Below are 23,057 nucleotides of genomic sequence, written 5' to 3' on the forward strand. Positions count from 1 at the left end.
ACACACATATACCTATATATGTATATCTAGCCACATACATATCTACATATTATAAATATGACGTGGAAAGGGTATTAGACCCCATATCATTATTTAGCAATACAGAATGTCAAAGTAGATCCTTCAATTCCATTACCACTGACACTCATAAAAATCCATCTCTTTAAAAGATTTGATAACTAGCTGGTAGATGTGTTGTTTATCTTAATCATAGTACTTATTCCATAATATAGATGCATTTTTAAACTATCATATTGTGTGTTTTAAATAACTATATATAATTTATTAATATTAATAACTATATATAGTTATATTTCAGAGAGATCTTCCTCTACTTGCCTGAAAGATTTTTACATTATTGTCAATTCTCTTTTTTAAAGATTTAATTATCTATGCATACAAAACTGTGGTATAGGCCAGAGGTGCAGGGGCAGTGAGAAGATTCATCAGAGACAATTGGGGAACAGAACAGACTGATCAACCAAGTACAGTGCTGAGGGGAGCAGTGGGTGAGACAAAGGAGGTCTGCTGCACCATGTGGGTCACCTTCATGGCTGTGGATCAAACTCGTGCTGAAGCGGCTGTGGCTAGCTTTCTAGTGCCGTGATTTAACCCATTGTGCCACCAGGGAAGGCTCACTTTCAATTCATTTTTAATGGCTACTCCATTTGAAAATTGATTCCAACAATCTGACAACAAACATTTACTCCCTCTACTTAGAATATTGAGGCTTAGGCTGTCTTTTCTTTTCTCTATAAACCAATTCTCTGAATATAGACTGTTAACAAACAGTCTACATTCTGTCACAGAAGAAATTTTGGAATTTGGATGTAAATTTTGCTAGACAATTTGATACTGTGTATGTTCAACTTATTTCAATGCATTAGGAAGTATCTACCCCACACCAGTCACAGGGCTAGTCACTGGGAACACAGCAATGAATTAAGCCATATAAGGCTCCTCCTGTACCTGAAGGTTTGATCTGAACAAGTCTTTGAGACAGTAATTTTTGTGCCTTCCCTTTTAAGAATGAAAAGAACAGGTGCCTTAAGATCTGTCAAGTTTAGCCCACTTGGTACAAAGACTCATCCTCAAAGGCTACCTTCTTGGAAGTGAAATCCAAGTACTTCTCGGACTCCACAAATAACTTATAAGGGGTGCTCCAAAAAGATAGCTTGAAGGTAATTCATATCAGAACTTCAACTTTCATGTCTACTCTTGTCTAAAATTGCCTAATAACTTATAATAACACTTCTTTCACATCACAAAGGAACTGTACACCTCTGTCCATTTCCAGATTGTTCTAAAATATGTTGTTCCATGATATAAAAGGACATGGGAACCCAATAAAGGGAGGGTTTGAAATACTATTTTGAAAGATCAAAGTCCTTAGAGTTCAGATATTTCTGTCCACTCTGTCTTACTGTATTTCTGACCAATTTTAATATTTCACCCAAGTTGATATACTCTTAATTCACAGCATCCAATGACGTATATAGTAGTGATTCTGAATTAAGTATGTTTTATAGAATTGTTACGGGGAAACCCAATGTGACCTGGGTTGCCTGTCTGTGGGGCCTCACCAGCACGCTTAAGATTCAATTGTACTACAACACACACACACAGGTCAATAATGGGTTCAATTACAAATGGGAAAGAAAAGGAACAACCCAGGGAAAGAGAAAGAGAGATACAAGTTAACTAGTGCATCCTACCAGTTCCACTGACTTGGAACCCCAATAGCACAATAAAAACTGATCAAGAGCCAAGCCACCAGCCCCCAGCCATGAGGCCAGGGGGGAAAGAGTGTCTCAGCTCAGCATGTCTCTTCTCTCCCTCTCTCCCCCTCTCTCTCCCCCTCTCTCTCCCTCTCTCTTCCTCTCTCCCTCTCTCTCCCTCTCTCCCTCTCTCTTCCTCTCTCCCTCTCTCTCCTTCTCTCCCTCTCTCCCCCTCTCTCTCCTTCTCTCCCTCTCTTCCCCTCTCTTTCCTTCTCTCCCTCTCTCTCCCTCTCTCTCTCCCTCTCTCTCCCTCTTTCCCTCTCTCCCTCTTTCCCTATCTATCTATCTATCTATCTATCTATCTATCTATCTATCTATCTATCTATCTATCTATCTATCTATCTATCTATCCCTACAGTCTCAAAATGGCCACTTAGCTCTGCCCTTGGGTCCTCTCAGTCCTCCTTTTGGTATTGCTAGGAGTTGTAGCCTCAGGGACTGGAGAAGGAGTGGAGTCCACAAAGCCTATATATGCAGAGTTCAGTCAGCACATCTTTTCCCCCTACCAGACCTATCATATTTTCAAGATGCACTGGGTAAAATCCAGGGATAAATTTTAATTGTTGTCTTTATTGTTGAATGTGTTTTGTACCTCTCTCCAAAAACAGTTAAAGCCTATTTCATTAATTCACATCATGAAACATTTACTCCAGTGGTCTTATTTAAGTGTTATAATATTTATTATCTTCTCTGTTCTGTTAACAAGTAAATAAATATCTTTAAACTTAAAAAGCAGGGCACTCCTTGGTGACTTAATAGTTACTTCTTAGCACTATTATACTAAGGCCTGAGTTGGATACCCAGCCAGGGACCTGACCCCTATGGTGCATCAGCCCACTCCTATCTCACTTGCTGCTCCCCACGCTGTTTCTGGTGAATCCTATCACTCTCCACACCTCTGCCCTGCACCCCAGTTCTTCTACAAAATAAACTAGATACTAAAAAGCCTTACAAAACAATAGATAGCAACTTAACATACTCAAAGGGTTTTGCTAAGATCATTTAAGGAAATTGTGATTGATCAAGAAAAAGCTTGAAAGCCATTGTTCTATATTTCTCAAATTATGGTCTTATGTATTATTAGCTAAGCAAACAAAAAATCACCAGAGGTATGAGTTCAAAAAATATGTATTCATATAGAAATATTCCTCGATCTTACCATATGCTATCCAGTCATTATTTCTGGGGAAACAAAGACCAGGAATTTATTGGTTCAGAATACATCCATGTTTATCTCATCCACATTGTTTGAGAATTTACGTTGAGGTGATAGGGATCATTTTAAGAATTTTTTTCCTGCATAAATACAGGCACCAAAAGATGCTTTATAAAACTTTAGGTGTATAAGACTGTCATGATGGAGGAAACCCAACACTGCTATAGTACCTAGTAGTGGTAGGTTGAATACAAGTTATAGTCAATACAAGTTATCTATCCCTACAACATTTGCAAATTAACTCTATAAAGGTTACACCTTCCTTCTCAGATGTTGAAGATGGAGAGCGTAGTTAATGTTTTCACAAATCCGATGTACCTCTTCAGCTAAATTTAATTTACAAATGGTATGGTAGGTAGTAGAGAGAGCAGGGTGCCTCACAGGGTCCACTGCTGTGATCTTCAAATGAATGTGCACTGCAGTTTATTCAACCTTCTAAGAAGTTCTTAATTAAGGAACCCACTAGTGTGCAGAGTAACAGCCTGGATGTTAACCTTGTTGACACAATGTACAGATACCTTGTAAATATCTTGTACCAATGAATAAAAATGTTGTTTCTAGTTCCTAAATTGGAATTTCCAAATAATGGTCCTTCCCATGGAAATTTCTACAATGGATGTTTGCACAAAGGCTCTGGCTCGCAAAGTAAAGATTTGAAAATATCAAACTTTTTTGATCTCTGTATGTTGTTTTCACTTATTAAGTGAATATGACAGTTCTCTCTTTACCGTAATAGCACCCTCCCTACCCCGGGAGGAAATAACATTTTTGTTTGTCTAAACAGTACCTAATGACTACTCTAAAATTAGAGTTTAAGACCTTTAACTCTAGACTGCAAAGCTCTTTATCCTTGACTCTGATGTTTATCATGAATATTAATTTCTGATCTTAAAGTCAAGCCATGGATTTTTTTATATATTGGCATAACTTTCCCTTGACAATTTTGGTAATTGCCATCATTTCCTCATCAGCAAGGGTTGTTTGTAGCTTGCTTGGCTTAAGGAGGTTGTAAAATCAGCAGCTCTGCATTTCCTCTTTTGTTTCAATGTGAGGTCTGTAGACATGTTTACTCTGAGCAATAACTAGATCTCTAAACTTAAAAGTATTATAGTTTCTATTAGTTCCCTTACATGATAAAGGATTCAATGTATTTTTGTTATTACAGGTTTTAATAGTCACCTTTGAGATTACCTTCTTATTAGGTGAGATTTATGTTTACTTCTCTAGACCCTTTTTCTGTTGTTCACATAAAATATTTCCCCAATGGTATCAATCATTTTCTTTGAAATAGATTCATTGCTGGTATCACATCATCAAATACCAGGATATATATGCTCATATATTTTTTTAAGATTTATTTATTTATTCATACAGAACTGGGGTACAGGCCAGAGATGCGGAGGGTGAGAGGATTCACCAGGGACAGAGCGGGGAGCAGAACAGGCAGATTGAAGAAGTACACTGCTGAGGGGAGCAGCAGGCGGGCGGGTCAGGAGAGGTCTGCCACTCCATGTGGATCTCCTCCTGGTCAGGCTGGATCGAACTATGCTATGCGGAAGTGGCTTAAGCCTCTCAGTGCAGTGCTTTAACCCCCTGTGCCACCAGGGAGGGCCTCTATGCTCATATTTTTAATCACTGTCTAACTTTAAAATTATTTAGGCACTCCACACAGACATACATATATAACAAACACACATACACGTATTTAATATATGCAATTCAATTGGAATATGCAATTTGTTAATTGTGCTTTCAACAAAGATTTACTAAATCTCTCCAAAGCATTAAACCTACACTTTTGTCTGAGGATAGAAAGAAAGATGTAGAGGAGATGAATTGGCCTGAAGATACCACAATCAACCAGGAAAGACAAATTCATAAAGAATCATCTGGATTGCTGTATGGAAAATGCAGTTACAGATATGGAGACAAAGTGCTTTCACAAGCAAAAGAGTCAGGGATTGATTGGTGCACACAAAAGGGTGTGTCGAGCTGTAGGAGATGGAGTTTTCTTGATGAAGAGGTGGGAAAGGCAATGTATTCATTCAGTGGAAGTAGCACTATCCCAGCTGTGGTGAGTTGGGAAAAACAACGGAATGTATATGGTCAGAGTGAAGAGTGCAAGGTCATACATGGGAAGATCAGAAGAAGCTAGAAATAAAATTTGTGGATTGATTTGTGTAGCATCTGTGGATAGAATCCGAGGTGCAGAAGTTTTTTTTTTTTTTTTTTAAAGGATGGAGATGCCAACCCAGAATGTCCTAAATGCCAGAGAATATTATTCGTGGTATTCAGGCATCCAGATAAGTGTTTAACTAATTCTTTTGGAGAGCTTTTCTTGATCAGGCTGCGGCTAAGAATCAAATCCAGAGTTTCTGATCTCAAGAATCTGAGTCTTTTGAGGAGGAATATTAAGTCACCAATTACTGTCTCATATGATAAGTTATGAGAGGAGAAAGAACAGAGTATAATGGGCATATAAATGAGTCATGTAATTCAGAATAAAAATCTGAAAGGTTTCTTGAGGTTATAAGTATTGAGTTCTGACTTAGTAGTAAAGCTTAGCTAAATGAAAAAATGGAGTTTTGGAGAAGAATCTAGGTGGGGAAATAGTATAATTTTAGAATCATTATGCATGTCTTCTAATTTTCTGTGACTGGCAAATTGGCTATGACTTGGGTTGTTCTAAGAGGTAGCTTACAATGTAGGAACTGATCATTTCAGGGACTTGGGGCAGAACTAAAAAGGTAAGACATTATGCTGAAAAGTACAGGGAGTCGGCCCTCCCTGGTGGCGCAGTGGGTTAGAGCACTGCACTAAGAGGCTAAAGCCACTTCCACATGAGTTCAATCCCTGCCTGCCCCGGAGGTGACCACATGGTGTGGCAGATCTCTCCTGACCCAACCGCTGCTCCCCTCAGCAGTGTACTTCATCTATCTTCCTGTTCTGCTGCCTGCTCTGTGTGTGGTGAACCCTCTCACGGTCCCTGCGCCTCTGGCGTGGACCCCATTTCTGTATGCATAAATAAATAAAATCTTTTAAAAAAGTACAGGGAGTCAATGTAGAACTTTAAGCAAGTGACTGACAAATTAAAATTTTAATTTAGGTGAGCTAATTTGGCAGCAATGTGTAAAAATAAATGAAAGGAGGTTCTGGAATATTGTCTACCTATGGTGTCTTAAGATTGGGCTCCCCAAGAAGCTGAATACAAGGAAGTATGTCTAAGGAAATGGGGAAGAGTGATATGGTAAAGAGAAGGAAGTCAATCAATAAAATGTGTACTATAAGGGCCACTGTTCCTGTGACCAGCTGGAGATTATGTCCATTGGAAAGCACTGGGAGAAAAAGTGGATGTGCCCTCCGAGTTATATCGTCCAGGGGGAGAATAAGCTGAGTTTTTAATTCACGAACTCCTCATTGGCTTCCTTCCGGAACCATTAGCTCTCAAGCATTTCTGGTTTTACCGTCATGCCAAGCTTGAAGACCAGAAAAAAGCCCTCAGACTGAAGGTTTTGGGTGTGTATTAAGTGGCCTCATATGGTTTTCATGGGAATAGGGCATTGGCATCATTAGCTACCAGGGCAGGCTCACCAGTTGGGAAGTGTTAATGATCTAGACCTATGTTAAGATAGTGGGAATGCAGAGAATACTTGGTGAGCTACTTAACTATCACTTTTATAGGGCTTGACAGTGGGTTCAATATTAGGGATAAGTCATGAATGACTCCTCCACAGAGATGAGATAGCTATTGCAAATACCATAAAATGCCTTTTTTTAAAAGCAAACAAAGAGGTTTCAGTATATATGTGAAACCAATATTGTGCCCTCTTTCTAATCTATCTGTTATAAGTAAGTTTTATGTTATAGCAATATGAACACTTACTTAGAACCAGAAAACATGAATTAGTTGTTAAATCTTCAGCTTTCTAACAGTGTGAACTTTTTTCTTTTATTAATTTTTATTTTTTTTACATTGTTCATTTTTTACAGTATTTGACTTCTCCTCTCAGGTGTAGTCCTGTAAATATCCCACCACCACACCATCTAAAAAGCATCACCATGGCCCCTGTGCACCTCCTACCCCTGTTTTGATCCCTTTTCCTTCCCCTCCCCTGCTTTAAGCCTCAGATCATCTAGTAGAAGCTTGATAAATTGATAAAGGTATTTTAATTCAGTTTAATTAACTCTTATACAAGCTTGAAATCCAAAGGCAAAAAAGAAAAAAGCTGCAAACAAATCTTTCCTGGACTAATAAATATCTGTACTTAACATATATTTTATGTACTCTTTCTTTACCAAAATAAAAGGTATATTTGTTAAAGCCCTATTAATAGACTAAATCTTAATAAATATACATGCACATGTTGATTACATATTTAACATATATTTTGATCATACATAATATATAAATATATATGTAATCAGTATCTATTTTGATTAAATATATATTTAATATATAAACATATATAATATATATTACCTTGAGAAAAAAAGAGAATAGTATATATATAGTATATGTAATATATATTACCTTGTGTTCCAAAAGAAGAATAGTAGCGTGTGAGGCTTTTCTTTGGCTATACTCATAACTTGCACACCATCATAAAATATGGTGCATTCTGTTGAACAAGTCAAGTTACAAGGCTACTCTAGACTGAAGAGTTAGAAAAGTAGGTTACTTCCTGTTGGGGGAGCTACAGAGGGGCATTGTGTCAAGAACGTGGATACCAGCCTGGTTCTCCATGACTGCAGATGAGAATTCAGGTCAGGAAGCCCATATATGAGGAACAGGAAGGAATCTTCACATGAGGCAGCAGGAGACACAGGTAGCGACAGCAGTAGCGTTCAGCAGGGCCAGTCCCCGGACTCTGTCCTCAGCAGTGGCTCTGTGCTCCATGAGTGCCGAGGGAGAGCCCCAGAGGAAACCACCCCCCCATCCCCGCCCTGCCAGAGGATCCCTATTAGCTCTTAAATACTCTGTAGACAAAGCTAGCACAGGGCCAAGTTTAAGCCTTGTTTACTGAAATATGTGTCCAAAGTGCGAATTACACATCAAGGTTATGTGTTAGTTACAGCCTTCTGCTGCACATGCGCACTACATCTCAAGGGTACCTGTTATCTACTAGGGCGCCTGCGCTGGAAGGTCATGGCAAAAAAAAAAAAAAAAAAAAAAACACTGAGAAACTATGAGCAAACTCTTGTTTTCCCATGCGCCCTAGACTGCTCAAACCTGGGCAGTAGAGTGTGGAAACAGCCTAACTGAGAGGAGACATACGTAACTTGACTGAAAAATAAACCTTTATTAAAGGCCCTTCATCGCTTAGGAGACGCTACCTTTCTCTTTCAATTTATTACATGATGTTAGCTACCTCAAAAGTTTTAAAGAATAGAGAAGAAAATAAACAAATATACTTCAGAATTTTAAGCACCAACTGGCATATATTTCAGAAGAGCAGGATTTTGGAGAAGAGAAGTAGATGAATTATTATTTAGGAGCCATAGTAGGAATCAAGAACAGCAACACCTGCTCCTCTCTCTGAAGTGTAAACTCTGAGGAAAGAAATAGGCACCACTTGAGAGGCTGCAGGGGAGTGATAATTACTGAGGCAAGCCAGGTTCTATTGGGTTAATTGCAAGAAGAGGAAAGCTGATGATGTAAGGTCTTTAGGTGACTATGTGAATATTATAACAAGGCACCGGTTTGAGACATGAGGTAGGTGTGGGCTCTGGATATGAATGAATGAATGAATGAATGAATGAATGAATGAATGAATGAATGAGTGAATTAAGGAGTATTATGGCAATACCAGTGCAGTAAAAATGTATGGATTTGGTGGGAGAAGGGATATTTATAATTTTGGCATCAATTTATGAAAGTAGGCTGGCAGACATGAATTCAGTCCTCACTTGAAGAGCTTGACTCCCTTGGTTGAGGCTGTAGGATCTAGTTGTTACTTTATGCCTAGTTGATCGTGAACCAGACCTTCAAGTCCCAATGTTCATTACTAGTCCCAGGTTTCTCGTTAATCTTCACATTTCCAATCCAGCTCTTAGGAGTTGTTTCTCCCTACAGCTTCTCAAAGTGATGTTTATAAAATATAAATCTGACCTTGTTGCTTCCTGCTTAAAATCCTGAAGTGTTGGGGGAAAGGACTATGGTACTTTAGTGGTAGAGGAGATACAGTAACATAAATTTAAGGAGGTGTGAGCCTATTCATTTAAATCATATATAATGTTATAAACAAATGTGACCTCAGTAAAATTAAGAAATAAGTGCTGGTTTCTCTTTTTTTTCAGGATAAAATTTAAATTCTGCCAAGGCACAAAGACTCATTATTTACCATCTCTCTTTTGCTGCTCTTGGAACCACTTTTTCTGTTGTATCAGCCATTCAGCATTGTTTTGTTTCTTAAAGCTTCCTGCTTGCCTGCTTCTGTGTTGGTATCCGTGCTATGAAAACTATGTGTCATCTCTGTTCTACCCTTTTCATTTAGTTAACTTTTTTTTTTTTATAACTGTAGCTTAATATAACCACATTGTATGTGTTTTTGTAAAATTCTTTTGAAACATCTCGATTAGCTAGCTGAAAGTTTCAGAAACACCTTGTCAAGTTCTGCAGGTAATGGCTACCCAGCTAAATCCAGGATATTTCTCTTCAAAAGGTATGATTTTTTTCCTGAAATCTGGGAAAGCACAACTGTTTCCTTTGGAAAGTTCCAACATTTTATTCATGATCAACACTAAAATAATCTTGATGAACTAAGCAGAAGAAGTAAACACAATAGGAGATATGAATAGTCTTTACAGCAGAGAAGAAAAACATGGGAAGTATGAATGGGAACTGAGATTAAAAAAAATACATGTGTACAAGAGAGCCTAACTGTAAAATTTGAGTCATCATGTGAACTGTCAGTCACTGGACACACAATTGTAGTTTGTTTTGATACCTAGAAAACTTTGTCATCATTTGTACACCTTTCCCCTTGATGGAAACCTTTATCCAGTCTCTGCAGGCACGTACCGTATTTCACTTAATATAAGGCAGCAAATATCATAAGAGACACAATCAATATCTGTACTAATAAACTATGACACAAAGCTTTTCTTATCCCAGCAATTGTAGCAGACATTCCAGTTTCAGAGATGATGAAAAATGTATTTTAGAGTTGATGAAATACAAAAATAGATGAAAACAGACAAGTAAATCATTAAATGCATGCTTTTCGAAAAATCTCCAAAGAAAGCCATGACCTTCCAACATTATGAGAAATAATTTAAAAACTAAATTCACTGAAACCACTGGACCTGTATTTGACAAGATGTTTCTGAATCCTTAAGTGTAAATTAAGTGACTTCAAAACACATGATGAAGGTCATTATCTCCTATTCTATAAAGTGAGATGTTACCTGTAACCAAACTGATAAGTTGCAAATTATGTTTAGCTGGGAGGGATGCAAATTAGTTCTTTTCAGAAGAAAAGAAAACCCCAAAGGCCACAGTTCTGTTGTATTATAGGACATTAGTCAGTTTTGTATTTAACTTGCTTTTTTTTTTTGGGCAAAAAAAAGGTGCAACAAGGCACTTCCTTGAAGAATAATCAAACTGGCAGGATTTCACCTTTTTCACCCCTAAGCAGTATCCTATAGTGTGTGTACATCACCTTTTCTTTATCCAGTCATCCATTTATGGGGGCTTAGCTTGTTTCTAACACTTAGCTGTTATAAATAATATTGCAATGAAGATGGGGAAGGTGTGTATGTATTTTTACATTAGTATTTTCATATTCTTTGCATAAATACCCAGAAGTGGGGAGAGCTGGATTATATGATAATTCTATTCTTAATTTTTGAGGAATCTCGGTACTGTCTTCCATAATGGCTGTACCAATTTACATTCCCACCAACAATGTGTTGGTGTCCCTTTCTCTTCAAATAGTTTTTATTTCTTATCATTTGCACAACAGCCATTATAACAGGTGGGAGGTCATCTCTCATTGATCTCATTGCTATTTTGATTTGCATTTTCCTAGTAATAGGTGGTCATAAAAATGTTTTCATGTGCTATTTGGCCATATTTGCAGACTTATTCATGGATGGTACTAGAGGATATTATACTGTCAGAGAAAGGCAAACACTGTATGACTTTATTTGTATGCGGGAGATAAAGAAACAGATGAATAATCAAAGCAAAACAAAAGCCAGTGCTTAGACTATAAGAATCAAATAGAGACTACCAGAGAAGGAAGAGCAAGGTTGGGGCAAATGATGCCAAAGGGGCCAGTTGCATGGTGATGGACGTACACTAGACTTGTGATGGCCAAAATAACTTGGTGTGTGTGATATGTGTTGAGTTAAAATGCTTTACACCTGAAAACTACCTAATGTTTAAACCAATGCCACTTCAGTATGAATTTAATAAAACAAAAAGACTAATGTAATAATGTCAAGTACTAGACTTAAACTTGTTTGAAATGAAAGGTAGGAGAGATTTTAAGCATTGGCATGAGCTAGTGGAAAAGTACTGGCGGACATTAAGGGGGAGGTTGGTCAATGTGTTAGGCCATCTGTGTTTGCTAATTGGTACTTAGCCAAGTTAGACTCCTACCCACCCACAGAGACTGGGAGACAGGAATGCCATCCTTCTTGATGATTACATTTCAAAAGCATGGCTCCCAGGTGCTTGAGAAATACATTCCTGTCTTGTAGAAGATTTACATCTCAAAGAGACAGAGCAAGAATTTACAATTGCAAGTTTTCTAGTTTTCTAAAGTGAGTGTGCTAAGAAAAGAAAGGTAGGGGGTGGAAGGCTATAATCAGGAAGAAACCTGTCTAAAGTTTAGTCAAGCTAAGGGAAACATTAAGGCCTTTTTGGTCAATTTCACTGATGATACATACCAGTCTCTAGAATTATTTTAGAACTGTCAGTCATCTGATTCTTTTTAAACACTTGATGCGGGTTCACTGTAGTTGTATGAAATTAATGTTTTATACATTTGTCAAAGTTATATTGACTTTTTTCCCTCCTGTGAGAGTTAAATGAACAAACAGAAATCAAAGACACTGAAACGAGAAAACAAAACAGAACAAAATAGCAACAAGAATGCACATTAAAATACAAATTTAGAAAGGGCAAAAAAATCATTTCTGGAATCTGACTAATGAGACAGCATGGAGAAGGCTAATGGAGTAAGGAGAGGAATAAATGGAAATAATTGTCTTTGGAATGTGAACATTAACATAATGGAGAGCAATGAATAAAAAGCATGACAATGTTAAGTACTTTATGCCATTGTCCCAAGAGGCCCTCAGCTGAAAAATCAGACCACGGAAACCCACTTCAAATCATAAGAAATGTATGTGATAATAAAATAATGAGAGAGCTCAGGAGAATCCGAGAATCAACAATTTATTACCACCTCTTAAGTAGCTTCTCATTCTCTTCCTAAATTTCCTTCCTAAATTCAAAAGTTAAGTTGAATTCTGACTGAGACATAAATGAAGCTTGTACCATTCGTTTCCAAACTTCCAAGAGAAAGCTCTATCTTGAAATATTTAAATAATTCCAGGCATTGCTATTTATTTAAATTTATAAAAGTCCTTTTCTTTGTTACTCAGAGTTTAATTTTGCATTGTTTAAGTAAATAACAGAAAAATCTCATTTCCATTTGCTAAGTTTTTGTTTTTCCCCATGAAATTTTGAGGACTCTCCAAATAATTGGAGTAAAATGGAATATGGCAAATTGCCTCTTAGAGGGACTGTTCCCAATTAGAAATTGTCAAAAGTAGAGATCAAAACAGTATATAATGGTTTCCAACTAATTCTTGGGTGATGGTGCGGAAAGATTTTTGCTTTGACTACTTTTATCTCACAATTAATTTTACCTCTTTCTCTAAGCATAATAGAAAATGTGTACATGATAAGCTCATAATAAATGAAGATTGAGTTTTAAAAGCTACTACTTACTTTATTTCTGGTCTAAATATAATCAATATTAAATAAGCAATAAAGAATATGGCAGAGTCACATTAATTTGTAGTCTAAAACTGCCATAATAGAGCTATCTCAGGAATAGGGCTTTGCAAAGATTTGTTTTTAGGAATGCTTGTGTCTTAAGTCAATGTAGTGAGTACTATCCAGTAGAATTGGGTGTAATGAAGGGTGAAAATAGTCTCTGTTTGTACTGTTTAGTGCAATAGCTAGTAGCCATATAGGGCTGTTAAACAACATGAGATGTGACTCATAAAATGGAATAACTGAATTTTAAATTTTGTTTCATATGAATTAATTTAAATAGCCATCATTGGTTGCCATAGGCTGCCATATTGAATAACACAATCTTCTTTTATAGGTGCTTAAGGATTGAAGACAAATATTTAACATTTTTAAAAACCAAAATTTAGCCTGACCTACTAGTTCCTTGATACATTTGAACGAGGAATTCCTTTTTATTCTGAGTAAAACATTAGGAAACACTTCTTTTTTAATCAGCAATATGGAGAACTAAGATTTTTAAAAACCATTTACATCTTTCCTATTTTATTTGCTCATTTATATATTCATTCATCTGGCATCGCTTGAGCTATGTGCTAAGTACTGTTGCGATTACAATCTTGTTCATTTATTAAGCTCTTTTTAATGGGAGAGGCAGATTAGTGAATAAATAATTACAAACAGTCTGATAGGTTCCAAGAAACACAAGAGTGTGATGCCAACGCATATGTCAAGGGGTAACTTGCCAGAGGGGGGCTTGGTGGGCATTGGATATTACCTGGTGGAAAAGAGGACCCTTTTTCATTTTTTATTTTTCTTACTCTTCTTCCTGGTGTTTGCCACTTTTCCTGTCTTTTTCAGGCTAAGACCTTGTATCATCTTGGCTCAGATCCTTCTGGTTGTTTCCTTATATCCTATGTCAAAGAAATTAGCTCAGTTTCTACAAGTTGACTTGAGAATTACATGCAGTAATTTTCTGCTTCCTTTAGGCCAAACCTCACCACTCTCCCTGTCCAAAACTCTTTATACTCCGACATACACCAGAGAATCTGGGATCATTCTTAATTTAAAAGTACAACTTCTAATCACATCCAGGAGATTAAAAGCAACATGCAGATGTTAACCACAGAGAAGCTTAAATTTTATTGTATTATCTACAGTATTCTCAAAATCACCCTCAAAATTTCGACCTAAGGACAGAGAGACACCTTCCATCTTTTAAACCTCAATAAAACACAGACACATTTATGCTCAAATACCCACAAACACACAAACATTCACATTCTCACACACTCACTTCCACTTCCTCAGTCTTTTCCCAATTTGGTCAACCGTCCAAACCAGTTTCTCTCCAACCTTCTCTCTTTCCTAATCCATTCTCCATGAGGTAAGGGATCTTCTAAAACATAAATCTCCTTAAGTCCCTCCCCATATTAAACTGTTCAAGCCTTCTCTCACGGCTTTCTTTGTGTTCTCTTGAAAAATCAGTTAAAAAAAAAAAAAACTATATAAAGCATTCAGTAGGCTTCACTATATGTTAGGGAACAGAAGTACAGAAGTGAAGTGAAAGGGTCATGCACTAAAATGATGTGCACACCAGTAGATATGTTACCCTGTGACAAAGAAGGTGCTCCAGGAAACTAGTGGTGCCATGCCAAGGAAGCTGAGGAGATTTAGCAAAGTCTGAAACAAATATCCTAGTAAAATTGATGTTTGACCTTGTCTTTGAAGGATGAGTAGTAATCTGGGAGACAGCCAAGGGTCAGAAAATCATTGGAGGCTAAGGGAAATGTATGTGCAAATGCTTGGAGCTATTCATTTCCATTGTGGGTTCCAGAGATGAGGAGGACAGTGTGATTCCAGATAGATCAGCAGATGAGTCTGTGTAAGAACAGTGTAACGGCTAATGATAGAATTAATTCTATAGTAGTAAGAAGTTGTTTTTAACAAACACAAATTGATTCCAACCTGAGAATCAAGGTTTATTTCTATCAAGGTAAGGAATTGTGATTTTATCTTACATGGTCTGTTGGTTATCAGATATTTTTGTTTACACCAGAGGCACATAGAAAGATTTTTATAATTGTCCATGTCCTGTTCAGATTACCTCCAGAGGTTTGCATTTGACTGATCTGAGATGAAGCCTGGGATCTGATTTTAAAATGTTTCTGTGTTTTGCTTGTTTGTTTAAAACTCCCCTAGTGATTCTATCACAAAGGTAGGTAGGAAAGCAGTCACAGCTTAAGACTAATTGTCAGAAGCCCAACATAAGACATTGAAGCTATACCCTTGAGGTCTCTGTGCATACTTCTGAAAACAGAGAGTCAAGAGAGGTTTGGTGGGAGAGCCATTCCAAAGTAATTCTAGAAGCAGTGAGAGAATGACATGGGACAACTGTGTGTCCCTTATCCCTGCTTCTCCAAGATTGGTCTCGAAGAAGAAAGGAAAGAGGCTTTCAGATCTCCGTGATACTGGAGCCATAGGCTAAGTTTTAGCTGGTGAACAGGAGATGAGATGAACTAAAACAAACAAAAAAACAGATGTTGAGACAAGCTCAGGTGTTTGGAAAGGGGGTGAGGGCACGGGGGAGACAGAGAGAAAGAAAGATATTGAACATCCAAGTTGTTATATTAGCCAAGAAGTTACAGGTTTGGGGATAGAGATAAAAATAATCAATTTGAAATGGATGAGTGTAAGGGGCACCAAGTATATCATGATTACTTCCTACTTCTCTAGCATCACTTTATTCCAACCCAACGAACCACTGTGTGTACCCTCACTTTTTCTGAACATCTTAAACAGCCCCCTCTCCTCCTTTGTGAAAAACCCCAGTTCCCTTAAGACATTCTCCAGCCTTATCAGTTCCCAAATATTTTTTTTCTACTCTGCTGAGTGTTGAATGTTTTTGCTTATTAGAGCTTATTTTATGTTTGAGTTGAGAAATATGCTTCAATAAGCACCATGGAGTCACAGAATATGGCAGTATTAATGATCTCTCTTTTCTTGAGCATAAAAGAAAAAGTCAGATGTGGTCAGTTTCATAGATGACCTCAAGATCAGTATAATTTCTTTCCAACTTCGTTGTTGCAGAATGTTCAAAATATAATACATTTTGAAAATCAACAGTTAAAGGCAGGTAGGAAGCCTAAGCATAGGTTATTTATTTGTGATATTGAATTAAAAACTACAAAAATATTTATGTAAGAGTCTTGCTATAATTTCTGTGGAACTAAATCATACTTCTAGACGAAGTTCTTCAAACCTCCGAAAATGTTTTTGGGATCTTGTGCAACAGTGGTTGAAAGCTTGACTCCAAGTTTAGAAGGATAACAGGGTTGCCAGGTTTTCACTGGTGTCAAACATATTCTAGAAATGATAACAAAGTAACTTCATAGGCACCAGTGTTAACATGACAACAGACACCAGTGACTCCAGTTTGTACTTTATTTAACCCTTCAATGGTCAGGGGATTCATGCTTTCTAGTAATTCATCTAGAAATTAACTACCTTTGGCTTTTGTAGTATTTATCACAGGTACTTAGTTCATTAATATTATCTTTCATTGGCTGTCTTTCCTTCTGAAGAATATTTTCATATAAAAATGGCTTGTTTTAGGGTAGCATCTGCTGATGCATGACAGAATTAAAAAGCATTGTTGCTGTGACAACAATCTCAATCAGAAGGAAAAACCTTATGGAGCATCATAAATTTACCAAAATTTATGCGGCAGGTACCATACTGTATATCTGTTAATTTGTTTCATTCCCTGAGGGATCACTAGAGACTATTTAAGTGAAAGAGGACATGATTGGACGCTAAATAACAGTCTATCTTCTGGAAAGGTAGAGAAATCTTTCAACCTTAGCAGCATTCTCATTTATTCGTATGTGTGAATTTATTCAATAATTAAGATGCCACCTTCAATATGCATGATATTTTAAAGTTTTTTTTTTATTCAATATACTTGTCACATATTTGCTTTTTAGTCCTTCAATAATCCTGTAAGGTGGCAGTAATATATATATATATATATATGCTCTTAATGAAACCCTTTCATACTACAGCATCTTATTTATGAGATAAGCTTAGGAAGCAAGTAATGTTAATATTATCTCCATTTAAATAATAAGAAAAAGAGTCTCAAACAGGTTAAGTGACCAAGCAACCAGCTATTTGAGTAGAACTGGAAATCACACTAAATCTTGTTAGTCTAGCGTTGTGTTGATACACAGAAAATATTCAGTGAAAATTTGAATTTTAATTCATAAGTTACATAAAAACAGCAAGTAGACACCCCAACAAATTCTGGTTTTCTTTTGACAGTGTGGCCTGTTCTAACGCAGGAGAGGTTTTATACTCTAGGAGAAGTTTGTTTTGTGGCTGTATATGGTCAGGAAGAGTTTACTTCACTAATGGAAATCATCTAGATATCTCAAACTTAACCTGTTTGAGTGGGAATTCCACCACTATACGGGATTAAAGAACCAGGGGTCCTGTATGCTGTACATTATTTGGAAAGAAGGAACACATTTTATCCTACATGAATTTTATATTTCCCTTTGTTTCTATTAGTACAAAGCTGCCTACCTCCAATAATTATTGATAGGTATAATGTAAAAGGTATTAATATGAAATAATGACAATGATTGAAGCAAGCATAGTGCTCACTGTTTATTTACTTCACAGAAAGATGCCATTGAAACTATATAACCAATTGGCAGGCTCAAAGAATAACCTTATGCAAATTCACAATGTAATTACCATTTTCACAAATTTGGTACATGTTGAAAATGTCATTTCAATCAGGGCTAATCATAATATGACAGGAATAACTGTGATACCATAAGTGATAATGTTATGCTGCTCACTTTTTCTAAATTTGGTGGCAAATATGCAAAGATAAAACTTTCAAAGAGCCAGTGAAATATGTTCTAGAGTTTTCCTCTTTAAAAATATTTTCAGGGAAATATTCATCTTTATAGAGCAACACTTATTTTGATTTTTTTTATTAATCCCTTAGAATTTTTGTCCCCTTTACATGCACATGACAAAGAACAAGGAATAATTTATATGTGCTAATATAATACTTAATTCTCTATTTCCATCTATATGGATATATACTAGTAAATGTATTAAATACTAACTTTGTAAATGTTGCCTCTTCATTTTTTAAGCAAGCATGCTCCTTACTGTTAATGAGTAAAGTAGTTCAAAATTACAAGCTAAGGGCTTCGGCATAAAGCTCAATGGATGCTTTCATTTCATTTATCACAATGTGACTTTGCAATGAATGCCCTTTGATGCTATCTCCCTGTGAAGAAATAGGTTAATGGAGAATTCCTAATTTCATTACTTATTTTAATGGATCTCACAAAGTTTATGACATTTTTATTTTAATTAATTAGAATTCATCTTATCTTGCACTTTTCTAAGGACAAGTTAACAAATGACGTAAAAGCTACCTGCCCCATCCATTGGGGCGCTTCAGTAAAGAGGGTTGTGTAAGTTGGGGCTAGACTGGGGCCAGCTCTGGATGAGTACCATGCAGGGGAAGGGGAAGGTGTGGCGCACTCTCTGCCAACAGAGAGACCCCACGATATATCTTCTTCTGGACCCTTAATTCTTCCCCCTCGCCCGGCACCTCTCTCTCTCTCTCTAGCTTGCCTCCTCTCTGCTGCCCCCCCCCAGTCCATTATGGCAGTTGCTTAAATAGCATTCATTGACCAATCAGAGCACTGCTCACATGTACATTGGCCAATCAGAGCACTGCTCACGTGTACAACAGGCGGGTTTGGCTGCTGAATCATGGGGCTGGGGTCCCAGGCACCCCGACAGAAGGTACCACAGAGAGAAGAGGAGTGGGTTTTCTTTTTGTTTAATTTTCTTGTTTTGGGGGAGGTTTAGGTAGAGTGATATTAACACAAGCTAGAAATAGATGCAGTTACTCTGAATACCTCAAATCAGGGGGTCCTTTGCTGTGCTGAGTAGGAAGTTTGAACCTGTATTCTAGAGCTCATAGAAAATTAAGAATTTACCCAATTCTCCTGAAGTTGGATGTGAATTTCATGTGCATTTATCTGTATTTTCTAATAGGGAAAGAATATACAGCATTTATCAGATTTTCCTAGGTATATAAAACCAACAAAAAGGTTCTGGATCACTGTTATTTTGTATTAATTATATTCAGTACAAATGGGAAAAATAAACACTTTCTCAGGGACAAAAAAAATCATAAAGACCTTAATGAGTTTACTTTGATTTATTTTATTGCCCTCTTCCCCTAGAGTTTACTTTGCTTTCTACAAAAAAAAAAAAACATAAAATAATTTTAACCCAAGTATAATCCAAAAATAGCATTATGAGAATGAAGATGATTCTCTTTTCTTAAGTAAAATATTAAAAATAGATTATTTATGTTTAATATCTCATAATTATGGAAACTAGAAGTTGACATGGTCATGTTGAAAATCTAGCAATCATTGTTGTCATTGAAGTATTATTGCTTCCTATAGAATTTTAGATGAATTCCTTTCCTTGCCAAAAAAAGTTCAATGTCTTTCATGACTAAAACTGCACAGTAACTGCAAACAAAGTGATGTTGACTTTATGCATGATGTGTTTTCTCAACTATTATTTATTTATGAGATTTCTAGTATTATGAAAGTAAAAGATTTGTAGGAGATTTTGATTATACTCAGAAAATGGAGAATTAAGGAGAATTCCTTTTACCAAATACATATAGTCCCTAACACAAACTGAATTCTATTTCTAAATAAAGAAGAGAGAGAATTTTGCCCAAAGGCAGGAGTGTTTTTTTTTTTTTTCTGAGATGTCTTAGAAAGTGTCAATGACCTAACCTCCTATGACACCATCCTCTGTGAACACTAGATCAGTATTCTCCATCAGTTCCGCTTCCTCTGGTCACCATCTATTTACTTAGTTTTTATTACTTTATATATTTTTATGTCATTCTTCGTTTTTATACAATATATGCTTTGTCATCTTGGGTGTAATTCCCTGAAATTCCTGCCATCAGTTCACCTGTGCACTATCACCATTATCCCTTACGCTCTTCCCACTCCTATTTGGATCCTATCCCTTGCTCCCCCTATGTAGTATGTCTCTGGATTATTGCCTGTTGATTCTGGTTTTTACTTTATTATGACTTCCCCCTCCCCCCCAACCCCTTCTTTGGATCCCCTACATTCTTCCTATAGGTGAAACCATCCGGTATTTTTCTTTTACATTCTAGCTTATTTCACTGAGCAGGATCCGTTCCAGCTTCATCCATGTTGCTGTGAATGACATGCGTTCATCTTAAGTCTAAGCACTACCACTAGAAAGGCTGACTTGGCTTGGCTCCCTGGCCAGGGATCTCAACCACATATGGCCCAGCAGCCCACTCCTGTTTCACCTGCTGCTCCCCTCAGCATTGTATTACAGCAGATCTGCCTGTTCTGCTCCCCACTCTGTCTCTGGTGAACCCTTTCACCCCACCCACACCTCTCACCTGCACCCTAGTTCTATGCTAAAAATTACATAAATATATAATAAATAAAAAGGGAATTAGCACCTTTAAATAAATAATTTATGGGGGTACACTGGTTTAGACCATATACATTTCTGGGGTACAGCTTTATAACTTGAGCTCTGCACAGTTGATATGATACTCGTTGGCCAGTCTAGGTGCTGTGTGCTTCTCTCACTTCCCGGGGTCTTGTCTTTGGTGCCCCCACACCCCCTTCCATCCTTGCTTCTTCCTGTGATCTTTCTCTGTACTTACACACTGAGGAGACCTCGCCCCCACTTCTCAGCTCAATGTCCCAGCATCATCTGGAGTCACTCATGTGCCCCGATGTCCTCACTTACCCACCCACTCAGTCTCCTGGCCCTGCTCACTTTTCCAATTAAGGATTTTCCTTTGTTCCATCTCTTCTCTCACTCCTAGCACTGTGCCCTGGCTCAGATTATTAATTGACTCTCTTTTTCTGGTCTACCACAAAAGCACAGGAGATAATTTTTGGATTTACAGAAGGAGACAATTTTTGGATCTTGAAGCACCTCTTCCACTTTCAAGTGTCTAGACTTTTATACAACAAAGACTAGTTGTTTTCCTCATTTCTTACATACTCACATTTTCAATTTTATACCGTTGCTTTTTATACACATGGCTCCTATACAATGCATTTTCATGTTATTATACAGTGAGCTTTTAAATTTTTGAAGTCGGCTAGTGTAAACCAAGCTATTACATTGGCCTTTTTCTTTACTTATGGAAAGCATTCATTTGTTGTAATTAAAAATTGCTTGATATTGGTTTTGGCAGTTTTGTATTTAACTCTGTGTGGTCTATCCTTAATTATTTCTTGGTTCTCCTCTTTTTCTCATAGCATCAGAAATCTTTCCATGTGGACAGATATTTAGATTCATTTATTGGTATTGTGGTCACTATGCATTGGCCTCAAGTATTTTGATGTAGACGGTGTGTCTTAACCATCCAGCCAGTCCTTTCCAGGAGAGATAGCACTTATTAATTATGTTTGTGCCCACGGCACTTAGCATGGAATCTGCCACATATAAGCTCTGTATAAACATTGTTCAGTTAATCAAGCTATCAAAGTTCACCTAAGCATAAAATTCCAGCAGACAAATGCAGTTTTTCAAATTTTCTTTTGTTTACACTATTTTATTCCTTATGTAGTTATTAAAAAAAATTATTGGCCCTCCCTGATGGTGCAACGGGTTGAGCACTGCACTGCAAAGCTAAGACAAGCCTTGGCTATTTCAATGCCAGTTTGATCCCCACCCAGGAGATGATCCACATGGCGCGGCAGACCTCTCCTCTCTCACCCACTGCTCCCCTCAGCAGTGTACTTTGTCGATCTGCCTGTTCTGCTCCCCACTATGTTTCTGGTGAATCCTCTCACCACCCCTGCACCTCTTGCATGTACCCCATTTTGTATGCATAAATAAATAAATCTTTTTAAAAAAACTTTTATTTCATATTAATTTTTGGGGTTACATTTTTTTTTGCTCTGTTATATGGGCAAAGGACTTAAATAGGCCTACTTTGAGAAGGCCTACATATATTTGAAACTTCAAAGCCATGATCATATAGCACTTTATACCTGTGAAAATGACCAAATCAAAGGATGTGGTAAAAATGGCCCCCTCATTCACTGCTGGTGGAGATGCAACCTGTATAACCCCTGTGAAAAACAGCATGGAGCTGTCTCAAGAAAATAAAAATGGGGCTTCTCTGGTGACACAGGAGGTTAGGTCTCAGCACTATTAAGCTGTCTGCAGCCACTGAAACACAAGTTCAGTCCCAGCCAAGGAGCTGATTCACAAGGTACAGCAGACCTTCCTGTCTCGTCCACTGCTCCCCTCAACAGTGTATTTCACTTGATCTGCCTCTTCTGCCCCTCACTCTGTCTCTAGTAAATCCTCTCACCCCCACACCTCTGGCCTGCACCCCAGTTCTGTTTGCATAAATATTTTTTTAAAAGCAAAAGAAAACAAAATTGGATATTCTATATGATTCAGCAATATAGCTATTAGATATTTATCCCCACAATATGAAAAGGTTTATGTCTAAGTTCATAGCAGCACTGGCCACAATTGCCAAGGCATGCAGTTGCCTTTCAACAGACAGTGAGATTGTGGAATATATACACTTATTTAAATGTAATTGGTAGGGATTACTGCTATGCTTTTGTCCTAATTCTAATTCTTGTCTTCAATTCTAAACTTTTTATTTTAACGACTATATATTTTCTCTGTACTTAAAAAAAATAAAAAGTCAGATAATATGTAGATAAAATCAGACATCATTTATATTGTTTGATATATTTCCCAGGACCATTCCAGTCATCCTCTGTTTCATTGTTTAAACAGCTATTTGTCTACTTACTTTCATATAAGAATATTGGTGTCATGTGCATTGATGAGCATACCTGCCTTCCACAAACACTGGTGTCCCTTTAAAAATTATATATACAAACATGCATAACACACATAACTATGTAGAAACACCAAAGCTACTCTTTCTCTTTTATTTTGCAGAAGTTAA

The 23,057-nt window shown here is 37.1% G+C and overlaps 1 protein-coding gene across 1 annotated transcript in view; it reads left to right on the forward strand.

Annotated features, from left to right (window-relative positions):
- IL1RAPL1 (interleukin 1 receptor accessory protein-like 1) overlaps nt 1–23,057 on the forward strand; it is a 1,088,386-nt gene that overhangs the window by 586,513 nt on the left and 478,816 nt on the right. The window lies entirely within an intron of this gene.

This window comes from Condylura cristata, unplaced genomic scaffold (assembly GCF_000260355.1).
Source record: "Condylura cristata isolate star-nosed mole 26May11 unplaced genomic scaffold, ConCri1.0 scaffold00027, whole genome shotgun sequence".
Classification (NCBI taxonomy): domain Eukaryota; kingdom Metazoa; phylum Chordata; class Mammalia; order Eulipotyphla; family Talpidae; genus Condylura; species Condylura cristata.